The sequence below is a fragment of the Hyla sarda genome, chromosome 3 (genome assembly GCF_029499605.1).
Source record: "Hyla sarda isolate aHylSar1 chromosome 3, aHylSar1.hap1, whole genome shotgun sequence".
In the NCBI taxonomy this organism is placed as follows: domain Eukaryota; kingdom Metazoa; phylum Chordata; class Amphibia; order Anura; family Hylidae; genus Hyla; species Hyla sarda.
Window position 1 is genome coordinate 138,155,958 of NC_079191.1, and position 12,933 is coordinate 138,168,890.

Genomic DNA, 12,933 nt, shown 5'->3' on the forward strand with positions numbered 1-12,933 from the left:
TCAGGATGGATCCATTCGCTGCCTTGCCCTTTGTAAGCCCGGAGAAAAAGCGGCATAGACAACAACAAGCCTCTTAAGGGATCAATCCCCACCTCACCTCGTGATGCACCTCTACAGTCACCTAACAGTGAAGATCGTGACCAGAACGCCCTACCACCTGAAGTCAAGACTGTCTGTGGGAAACCCGTTCCCATCTTGATTTCTGCTATTGCCTAACTGCTAGAATGGTTCGAGTTCTTTCCTTGAGCATCCTATATAGGATGTATTGATATTTTTCACTGATTTCTCTCCTTTCTTTAGTTTAGTTATATTTTATAACTCATTTAGCTACGGTTTTCTCTAACTTCTTTCCTCTTTCTACCTAAAATCCTGTCTCCCTTCTTTACCTGTTTCTTATCCATCTTCTTAATCTTTGCAGTTTCCTGTATTTACGCTCCTACCCTGTCTTATTTCTCATCCTACTCTCATACAGCCCCCCCTTCCCCTCCTTATTAGCTTATATATTGGTAGATATAACCACTATATGAGTTTATGTAGCTCTTCAGTTCTGCTGTTTGTAGTATTGCTTGTCAGTTTGGAGTTGGTTTCCCCAAAAAAAGTTAAGTCATGAAGGATTACAGAACATACCTCTATGTTCTCCTTATGTTCTTGATTGGTAGGCTTTTTTGGCTGCCCTGTTGTCAGTTTTTATGTGCATTATCTATTTTGTTGTTTGTCTGCAGGCACTGCATGATCCCCACGCATGTGACTCACGTAAGAACCCTTCCCCAGAGGTATGGTACAATGTAGCCTTCTTTTGAGTATGCGAGTAGTCTCATGGAATATAAAAATATTAAGATATGCGCTCCCCCAAAAACGCATGATGCTGCTACGTCCCTTATGCAAATTAAAAGCTGATAGATTTGCTACAGGAGACGCACCTGCCAGAATGCGACTTCTCACGCATGAAGAAATTATGGGTAGAAACAGTATTGGGCGGGTGTTCTTACCCTAATTAACAAAAATCTACAATGTAAAATTCTCCACTCTAAACACAATACTGATGGTAGATAACATTCCTTACTTTTGGATCCACCCAGTGGTACAGTTTACATTTACAATGTTTATGGCCCAAACACGAATAATTCCACTTTCTTTTTCTCCATGAAGTAACAATTCTGTCAGATCTTTTTTCTGTTTTACATCCCATCAAGGACAGAGGCTCTGTTAATGGATGCCCCCCAGTCAAGGATTGATCAACTGGCAGAGATCAGGGGCTATCTCCATGAAATCATGTCGCTTGTTGATTTGTGGCGTTTTCATCACTCCACGGACCGACAATACTTGTTTTAATACCATGCTCAAATAGAGGACATGGTTATCTCATATCATGCTCCAATCTCCATAGTTCTCACCGATAGATTTCCTCTTGGCAGTGATTTTGTATGGCATTTCCCTGCTGCACTCTAAAAAGGTGAAACTTTTATGAAACGTCTTCAGGGGAGGTGGTTAGAGTACACAACTACCAATGACCAGCATAGAGGTGACCCATACCTTTTCTGAGAAGCGGCTAAAGCGGTTCTAAGAGGCCACATAATTTCTTATGTGGCTGGAAAAAAGGGAACTAGCAACAAAATACTCCCTGGCAAGTTCTAATCTTAGGCTTGCATATATGGCTTTTATGTCCCACCCCTCGACGCTAATGAAACTAGCATGGGTGACTGTGAAGGGTGAATATGATGACTGGCTGGCACAGAGGGAACAATACTACCATACTGAATTCTCTGCTCTTTTACACCGGTTTGGTAGTTAATCAGACAGACTTCTTGCAAATTTGGTGAGAGAACAACGCCCTCCTCCTCATATCCTATCTTTATGAAATTCCAGGGGCGAACTCTTGACTAACCCACGCCACATAGTAGATTATATGGGTAGGTACTATGCAGACTTTTATTCCTACACCCCCTCCTCTGCCCTCCCACCAGATAACTTACTCAGCAAAGTACAACTTCCTCAGATTACAGACCCTCAATTAGAAGCCCTCAACGATGATGGGTGATCGGATGGTCTTGGACATTTGCATGGGTAACTGGTGGTATTCTGCTGGCATTGGCATGTTGGTAGTCTATAAAATAATTGAAATTTGATGTCTGTAAGTCGGAGTCTTATAACTGGGGAGTAGAAGGTGTTAAAGAAGAAATATGAGAATTATTATGTATTGTGAGAAAAGAGGTGTCTAAAGAAATATCTGATCTATCGATATTGCTAGTGTCTAGATGAATGGAGGAATGAGAAACAGGTAAGGTAGGAAAAGATGAAATGCGCTAAGAGGCCCCTGGGTCAGACCTATTGAGAAATAAGACACCAAGTGATCAATCAAAATTGGTAAGGTGCCTAGGTACATTTGACCAAAACAATAAACAAGTGATAGAAGTATTAAAGAAGTATTGGACAATTTTGTTGGAAGATAGGGACTTGAAGGAAATATTTACCCCGGGACCCAGTGGGACATATCGTAAAGGTAGAAACATCAGGGAGAAGTTGGTACATAGCCATTGCAAGGAGAAAGAAACAGAAACATAAAGGGGTCATAACCTTGTGGAGGGTGCAACTTTTATAGGTTTATACAAAGAAAAAAGGATTTGTGAATCCACATGATGGGAAAAAATCCGAAATCCGAGATTTCTTTAATTGCCAAACACCCAGAGTTGTCTATATAACAAAAGTAAAACATGTCAACTTTATGATGCAAACATAAAGTAGACATATTTTATATGTGAATCAATATATAATTTATTTGGAATGTCTATTTTCCATACAAGCAGAGAGTTTCAAAGTTCGAAAAATGCCAAATTTTCAAATTTTTCATGAAATTTTGGAATTTTTCACAAGAAATTATGCAAGTGTCGATGGAAATTTACCACAACATTAAAGTAGAATATGTCACAAAAAAAACAATCTCAAAATCAAATTCCTATGTAAAAGCTTCCCAGAGTTATTAATGCTTAAATTGACAGTGGTCAGATGTGCAAAAAATGTTCTGGTCCTTAAGGGGAAAAATGGGCTTGGTCCTTAAGGGGTTAATATGGGCAATTAATCTAGGGAAACCTTTTTCTAGGTAAATGGTTGAGCCCAGGAAACTACAGGTGGGGAACCTGCAACTGGTGCTCCTTTCTCTGTAAAGACAAAAATGTTAGTTTAAGAGGAGAGATAGTACATTTCAGGGACAGCATGTGTTGTAAGAGCAAATACTGCATGTAGTTTATGCTATAATCTGGGAGTGCTAATAGTTTTAAATAGGATGTACTACAAGAGCACTTAGCGTGAGATTTAGGGAGCATGCCAATTCCATAAGAACAGAAAAGGGTTCCCTTAGATTAATTTCCCATATTAAGGAAGAACATAATGGGAGTGTAAAAGCTATGTTGTTCTTGGGATTGGAAAAAAGCGAGTTCAGAAGAGGGATAGATAGAAAAAAGCATTATTACAAAGAGAAGGCAAATGGATTATTAGAAAGAGAGCACAGGGTAGTTTCGGTCTGAATGACCGATTAGACATGAGTACATTGTATAAGTTGTAGCTCACATGTGAAAACTCAGACTGTTTCATATAGAATACCAACAAAAATGCTGCTTAGTTAGGGTTAATAAGCTATGTTTGTTTATAATGCACTATGTTTATGGTGAACGCTAGGGATGAACAAATCGAATCTGGCAAATCCGAATTCGTTACAAATTTTAGAAAAATTCAATTTACAATGAATGCGAATATTGCTGAAATTTTATCACACAAATTGCTTCATTAAACTCCATTTAGTGCGGTCCAGTCTCCAGGGCATCTAAAATGGTGGATCCACATGTGAGGACATGGGGCAAGGAATCCCACCAGCCCTTCCTGATGAAGCTGGGGTGCCAGCGAAACGTTGGAGGCGCTGGCTAATGCTCAGAGTTTTTAATTAGCAGCCACTAACAGCTCCCTAAAAACAGATCATCATATCAAAAGATGATGATCGCTGTGCAATCATTCTGCTATTAATCGCAGTTACTGCTTATAATAATACAATGGGAGCTGGTCTGAGGCTGTGATTTTAAATAATTAGTGGTGTAGATCACACCATAAGGAAAATCCCACAATTACTGTTTAGATTATATACTTTAATATTTTAATAGGACAAATAAAAGTAAAATTTTAGGAGGTACTTAGTTTAAGGGTTCCCCTTAGGGGGTTTCCCCTAAAATAGTTGTGAATATATTATGACCCTGGTACCCCCTGTGGGGCATTTATTGTGATATAGATCCACATGTGAGGACATGGGGCAAGGAATCCTGGGAAGGAGGGAACAAGGGTAGGCGGGATGTCACTGAATCACATGCAGGATGCAGCCTATCAGCAGCCAGTCACCCCTGTGATGTCACAGTCCTATATAATCGGCAGCCATATTGCGGCCAGTCACATCAGCCTTTCCCTGCAGAGAGATAGATAGGGACAGACAGCGCTGTGTGTTGCACAGAAAAGCTTTTTCCAGCAGCGATTCACTTCCTAGTCAAGTCAGTGTTCTGTTGCACAAATAGAGGTGCAGAGAGAGAGAGGGACAGAGAGCAGTGTGTGTTTCACTGAAAAGCATTATTACTGCAGCGATTCACCTCCCAGTCACTGTCTACAGCGTTCTACTACAGAGAGCAGTGTGTTGCACAGCAGAACTGCAGCGATTCAGCTCAAGAAAAAATCCTGCCTAGAAGCACTGAAAGGGAAGGGAGTGAGATTGAGAGAGAAAGTGCAATTTTTGGTGTAGTACACAGCAACGGTGTGTTGCAGCACTGGTGTTGTGCACAAATACTTTTTTAAGCATACTGTAGTGCATTTTTCTCCAATCATAAGTGCATAGCACATACATACATCTAAGTGGTGTACTATTTTGTTCCTGTTAAAGTCTTTAGTGTCTAGGTACTGTGAAAGGCCAGACAAAAGTACTCACCGGCTGGTGTTGTACTCAAATCATTTTTTGAGCATACTGTAGCACATTTTTCTCCCCTCATAAGTGCAAACCACATACATACATCTAAGTGGTGTACTATTTTATTCCTAAGTCTCAAGGGCCTTGATACTGTGAAAGGACAGCCAAAAGTACACACCTGCTGCTGTTCTAGGCGAATACTTATTTAAGCATACTGTAGCGCATTTTTCTGCCCTCATAAATGCATACCACATATGTACATCTAAGTGTATTGTACTCCCCTCATATACTCACAAAGTATTTAAAGCATCGAAGTGCCAGAACGTGCACAGAGGAGTGGCAGAGGCCCAAATTAATCAGGCAGAGGTCACAGCAGACTAGGAACGAGTGGCAGCAGAATTTGCAGCGAGAGGCCTGAGCTACCGGTATCAGCCAGCGGTCGTGACTCGACCAGCAACCCATCTGCCGTCATCGATTGGTTAACACGGTTATCCACTTCATCAAAAGTGACATCTGACACCCACAGTCAACAGTCGGTGGGTTCCTCAGACACAAACCTCAGTTGGCAGTCACTGTCCTCCCATTGCCTGTCCTATGCTGTTCCCTCCCCTAAAGAAGTATCTTATGCTGTGGGTTCAGCTCCACTATTCAGTGAGGACGATCTAATAGAGGACAGTCAGCAGCTACTGTCCAGCCAAAAAGTGGAGGAGACATCAGCCGCTTCCTCCGCTAGGCGGGCAAGTAGTTATGAGGAGAGTGATGTGGGAGGTGGTGTTGCCAGGGTTCAGGGTTCTGAAGCAGACACTGTTGAGGAACCTGAGGAAGACATCAGTGACGTGAAGACACTTGTTGATGATGATGAGGCCGATGGCAATTGGGAGCCGGGTGCAGAAGGGGCTTCATCATTATCAGAAGAGGGTTGCAGGTTGCCTGTGAGGAACCAGCTGAGCCAGCAAGGTGGTAGCATGGTTGCAAACGTGCCCAGGGGAGACCACCTGCTTTGCGGCAGCCTACCTTCCCAGAGGTAGTGGAACAGGGGTTCCTGGAGACCACGGCAGGAGCAGTCAATTAGTGTGGACTGTTGGTGGGAAAATCAGCTACTTGGCAGTGTGGTAGTTTTTCATCAAGCATCCGGAGGAGGTTAGCATAGCCACATGCAAGATGTTCAGGCAGAAGGTGAAGTGTGGCCAGGGTCCCAATGTTGGCACCACGGCCCTGCGTCAACATATGCTGCGCCACCATGAAGTGGCCTTGGAGAACCGTGGCTCGGATGTGGTGGTCCAGCCTGCTGAATCACCCAGTTGCACGCCGCTCCCTGTTTCAGCCAGCCAAAGCTCCACCACCTCAGCCTAAGAGAGCTGTGTGTCATACCCTCCTTCTGTCACTCCAGATTCTCCTGCTCCTCCTACTTTGAGTCAATCATTCCACCAGCAATCCATCGGCAAAGCCATGTCCAAGAGAAAACAGTGTGCGCCCACTGTGCCGAGCCGAGGTGGAGAGTCCCAAGCCGTAATTTCTTTGCGAAGAAGGCAGTACCTGCCCTGCACAATTTTGTGGAAGAGAAGGCGGTCCAGTCCTTGCGCCTGTCGGTGTGTACCAAAGTGCACGGCAGCACCGACCTGTGGAGCTGTAACTATGGTCCGGGACCATGCATGTCCTGCAGGGCCCACTGAGTGAATGTGGTTCCTGTACAGCCACAACAGCAACTTGAACAGGTCACGCAGCTTCCTCCTCCACGCTCTCAGGCCGTTTGTTCTGTGACATTGTGCAACTCTGCCTCCTCATCCTTCACCATGTCCTCAGCCACCACCAGTCTCAGTGCCCCTTCAGCATACCATCGGTGCAGGGCACGGCAGTGTCACGCAGTTCTTCACATAGTTTGCCTTTTCCAAACAGAGTCACACAGGGAAGGTACTGCTAATAGTAATTCCTAAATAAATCGAATCATGGCTTACTCCACGAAAATTGGAAATGGGAACCATGGTGACTGACAACGGGAAAACATCTTGTCTGCGCTGAGGAAGGCTGAGACATGCGCCCTGCATGGCAAATGCGTTCAATCTGGTTGTCAAGCAATTTCTGAAGTGCTCACCCCATTTGCAAGACATCCTAACAATAGGAAGGAAACTTTGCATGCACTTCAGCCACTTCATGGCAAAGCACACCCTGCTTGAACTGCAGCATCAGAATGGTATCCCCCAACTGATTAGCGACATTGACACACATTGGAATTCTACCCTTCATATATTGGATCGACTATACGAACAGAGAAAAGCCATCACCGATTTCTTGATGATCCAAGCAGATAGGAGGACTCCCCTGTGTAACTTCAATGTGAACCAGAGGGAGCTCATACGTGACACCTGCCGTTTGCTTAGGCCCTTTGAGGAAGCCACATTATTTCTCAGTCACCAGGATTACAGGATGAACATCATCATTCCACTGCTTCTGAGGAATATGCTTATGAGGGTCATGAAGAAGGCGAGACAGAGGACCCAGACACACAGTGGCAGTATGCAGTGGAGATGGAGGCAGGGAGTCGCTCTGAGTCAATTAATCAAATGGTACGATGCATGCTCACTTGCTTGTGTAATGACCACCAAATTTTCCCCATTCGGTAGCGGGATGACTTCTGGCTCTCCACCTTATTGGACCCTCGCTTCTGGCACAAAATGGGGGACTTTTTTACACCCACTGGGAGGGGCAAACTGTCCTACTACAGAGACATTCTACGTAGTCAGTTGGCCGATGCCTATCGGTGCCATCGTCCATCCTCTCTCAGGTCTGACTCGGGGGGCCCCTCTGTGCTCACCTTCCACTGCCATGGCTGCTGGGGAGGGGTGGGTGGCAGTATAAGCCTGAGTCTACAGTCGCTGATGAGTAGCTTTCTTCACCCACATAGTGAAGCAACTCATCAGCAGCAGGTAGACCTGGAGTAGAACCTGAACCAGCAGGTGTTGGCACACCTTGACATGACCATGCCAATACACCTTGAAGATCCGCGGGACTACTGGGCAGCCAAACTTGATTTGTGGCCGCAACTAGCAGAGTTTGCTCTGGAAAAGATGTCCTGTCTGGCCGACTATTTGGTCTCTTCATGCAGCCACCACCTCCACGCTGTGTCATTTGGCTGCTATATGTTCTCCTCATGCTGCCGACACCTCCACACTATGTCATTCAGACACTAAATGCTGCCGCCACCTCAAGGCTGTGTCATTCAGCCACTTTATGGTCTCCTCATGCTGCCGCAACCTCCAGACTGTGTCATTCGGCCACTATGTGGTTTCCTCATGCTGCTGCCAACTCCAGGCTGTGTCATTCAGCCACTATATGGTCTCCTCAATCTGCCACAAACTCCAGGCTGTGTCATTCAGCCACTATGTGGTCTCCTCATGCTCCCACCAACTCCAGGCTGTGCCAATCAGCCACTATTTCGTATTCTCATGCTGCCGCCACCTCCATGCTGTGTCATTCAGCCACTATTTGTTCTCCTCATGTTGCCGCTACCTCCACGCTTTGTCATTCAGCCACTATACTGAATGTTCTCCTACTGCTGCCGCAAACTCCAGGCAGTGTCTTTCAGACACTAGATGCTGCCGTCAACTCCAGGCTTTGTAATTCAGCTCCTATATGTTCTCCTCATGCTGACGCCACCTCCACTCTGTTTCATTCAGCCACTATACTGTATGTTCTCCTCCTGCTGCCGCCAACTCCAGTCTGTGTCATTCAGTCACTATGTGGTCTCCTCATGCTGCCGCCAACTCCAGGCTGTGTCATTCAGCCACTAAATGTTCTTCTCATGCTGATGCCACCTCCATGTTGTGCCATTCATTCACTATATTTTCTACTCATGCTGCCACCACCTACAGGCTGTGTCAATCAGCCACTATATGTTATCCTCATGCTTCCGCCCCCTCCAGGCTGTGTCATTCAGCCACTATGTGTTCTCCTTATGCTGCCGCCCCCTCCACGATGTGTCATTCTGCCTCAAACTCAAGGCTGTGTCACTTAGCCACTATATGTAACATAGTCCATCAAGTTCAACCTATAACCCTAATGAGTCCCTGCTGAGTTGATCCAGAGGAAGGCATAAAACCCTCATACTAGAGGTAAAAATTCCTTCCCGATTCCAAATATGGCAGTCAGAATAAATCCCTGGATCAATGTTCTGTCCCTATAAATCTAGTATCCATAACCAGCAATGATATTATTCTCCAAAAATGCATCCAGACCCCTTTTGAACTCTTTTACAGAGTTCACCATGACCACCTCATAAGGCAGAGAATTCCACAGTCTCACTGCTCTTACAGTAAAGAACCCCTGTCTGTGCTGGTGTAGAAACCTTCTTTACTCTAGACGTAGAGGATGTCCCCTAGTTATAGATACAGTCCTTGGTATAAATAGATCATGGGAGAGATCTCTGGATGGCCCCCTGATATATTTATACATAGTTATTAGGTCTCCCCGAAGCCTTCTTTTTTCTAAACTAAATAGTCCTAATTCTGATAATCTTCTGAGTACTGTAGTCTTCCCATTCCCTGTACTACTCTGGTTGCCCGTCTTTGAATCCTCTCCAGCTCCACTATATCTTTCTTGTACACTGGTGCCCAGTACTGTAAACAGTATTCTATGTGTGGTCTGACTAGTGATTTGTACAGCTGTAGAATTATTTTCTTGTCATTGGAATTTATGCCCCTATTGATGCACCCCATGATTTTATTTGCCTTGGCAGCAGCTGCCCGACACTGGTCACTACAGCTAAATTTACTATTAACTAAGACTCCTAAATCCATTTCCATGTCAGTCTTCCCAAGTGTCCCATTTAATACATAATCCCAGCCCATATTTTTCTTCTCCATGTTGAACCTCATCTGTCACTTCCAGCCCAATCCTCCAACCTATCCAGATCCATTTGTAACAGTGCACTGTCCTCTATAGTGTCCCCTCATGCTTCCACCACCTCCACGCTGTGTCATTCAGCCATTATATGCTGCCGTCAACTCCAGGCTGTGTCTTTCAGCCACTATGTGGTATCCTCATGCTGCCGCCTTCTCCGGGCTGCATAATAGGAGGTAATAAAATAACCAGCGCTAAGGAGGACATCAGTAAAAAACAATGTGCATTTAAAACAAGGCTATAACTCACTCCACATTTGGGTAAAGTAAGTTCACATTCCCCCCTCCAGGATTGCGTGTAGTGTAGCCTAAGATCTTCAGTCAGTCATATACACAGCGGGATTAGTCTGCGGCATATTTCCTTAAGGTTTATTGCAACGCATTTCTGAGGTTAAAAGGCTTCCGCCACCTCCTTCATCAGGCATAACAATAATAATAAACATGGTTTAAATACATTTAAAATAATTGCTTACCGGATGTTTCACCGTCGCTCTCTAAACGGTCTTTTATAAGATATGGTATGGATGTGTCTGTTAATTCCAGACGAATCCAACCCATATGTTATAAAAGACCGTTTAGATTGCAGTAGTAGTTACATTATATATTTGATAGAATGTCCTTGTGGATTACGCTATATTGATAGAACTAAAAATAGTCTAAGAATTTGCATCAATAAACATAGATCCAATATAAAAAATGGATACACACTACATAGTGTATCACGTCACTTCTTACATTACCATTAAAAAAATCCCAAAGATATGAAAGTGATGCCACTGGAAAAAATTACCAACCGAAATTGTAAAACACTCTGCAATAAAGAAATGTTTTGGATATTTAGGCTAAACACTTTGATTCCTCAGGGTTTGAATTAAATTTTAGAACAAGTATATTAATGGGGACACTGGGGGACACGTATCAAATAATTTATACCGTTTTTGTGTGTAAATTATTGCGCAAAATTTTGCGTAAGTTGTTTTTTGCGTACATTTTGCATACATGTCCTCCTGATGTCGCGATATGGGGTACCTTGGAGAGAAATTAACTGCATACTTTTCCTGTACACCCAAAAATTTTCCGCAAGTACCTTTTTTTGAACGCAAATATAAGCCATCTTGGACTGCACTTAGCGAGATGCTCTAAATCATCTATATCATTTTTCAGAGCAGATTGCAGAGATTACTCTGCTTCTGCCATCAGTCAGATTATCTCTGTGATACTTAAAATCTTTCCATGTACCTTATAAAAACAATGCAATGATTATGGACGCTTGTGATCACCCTTTCACCCGCAGTCTAACCCCATACACCCGATAATACACCGGGTTATAGTGCGGGTGAAATACTTCCCGACACAGATCAGACTTCACACTGTGTAAAATTCAAACTTCCCGCTGTTCTTGATGAGTGCAGCAGAATGCACCTGTGTAATGTAACTATGGTGACCAAAGCTAAGAATATACCACTGTAATGTGCAGGGAGGGAGAAGGAGGTACAGCTGTTAGGTCTATGTATATGTGTGATTGTGTGTATGTAGCAGAGGTGAGTATGTTATGTGTGTATGTAGCAGAGGTGAGTATGTTATGTGTGTATGTAGCAGTGGTGAGTGTCTTATGTGTGTATGTAGCAGAGGTGAGTATGTTATGTGTGTATGTAGCAGAGGTGAGTATGTTATGTGTGTATGTAGCAGAGTTGAGTGTGTGAATGTGCGTATGTAGTCTAGCTGAGTGTGATCAGGTGTATGTAGCAGAGTTGAGTGTGTGCGTGGTCATGTTTACATATAATCACACATTCAGCTCTGCTGCATACCCATGTCGCACACTCATTTCTGTTCCCAGGGTGCCTCCAGCTTTTTCAAAACTACAACTCCCAGCATGCCAAGTTTTGCAACACTTGGAGGCATTCTGGTTGGTAAACACAGATATAGAGGTAAGGGGACAGATTGTTCAGCAAAATTACATATTTTTTAAACCCAGACATTCTGGGGGGGATTCACAAATACTACTGTAATTTCTGTTCCAGTGATATTAGTCACATCTTTTTTTTTTTTCTCCTCACATTTCAAAGGTCTCTTTTGCTGCTTTGAAAATATCAGAAAATTTATTTTTGCACCACTTTTTTTTTCTTTTTTGTACCAAAATTGTCGATTTTTGCGCCAACTTTTACATCCAAGAAAACTCTCATGAAATATTCCATGGTTACTAATGCCCAGACAAGCGATAACTGTAGAAATAAAACATTTCTGAGCTTAAATGTGAGTGCAGGTGCAGTGACCAAGAAAAAAAAAAAAGTGTATATATATATATATATATATATATATATATATATATATATATATAAATATAAAATTTTTCTATAATAATTACTTTTTTATAATTACTTACATAACACATTTTCCCACCTTTTCTCACTTATGGCTATGAGCAGTGAGCAATGTACCATGTGAGGTAGAGAAGGAGTGCACAGTAGAGCGAGAGGGGGGCATTTCTATATTTGCACAAAATGTATCAAAGGACATGCACAACTTTAGTAAATCTTGAGGAAGAGAGTAAATTAGACAGCAGTGTAAAGGGGTACAACATAATGATACATGTCCCCCACTGGGTTTATATGATGGTTCAGCAGTCCGTATAGAGTACCTGGATTAGCTGGACATAATCATATACTCACTGTCCAATATTTATTTATTATTTAAACATTTAATATTTATTTTAATGTTTTGTTATTCAGGTAATTGTATTTGGATATATTTAACATGCATTTTGTAATGGAATAAGTTCTACTTTATTGTCACACTTGCTGTTCTCTGCACCCCAACCTCCAGGGCTTGGTTTCCTTATGCGTTCCCCCGTTACAGGAAGTGACATTGGTGGAGCACATGGTGGGTCAGGTGATCGGAAACCTGCCGGATGTCACATGATCGGAGGAGCCCGGACCATGTGACTACACCAGAAGCATGGGGGAACGCCAGGCAACGGTTGGAGTGCAGAGAGCAACGGTGAAACATCCGGTAAGCAATTATCTTATATGTATTTAAACCATGTTTATTATTATTAATGTTAAGCCTGATGAAGGAGGTGGAGGAAGCCTTTTAACCTCAGAAACG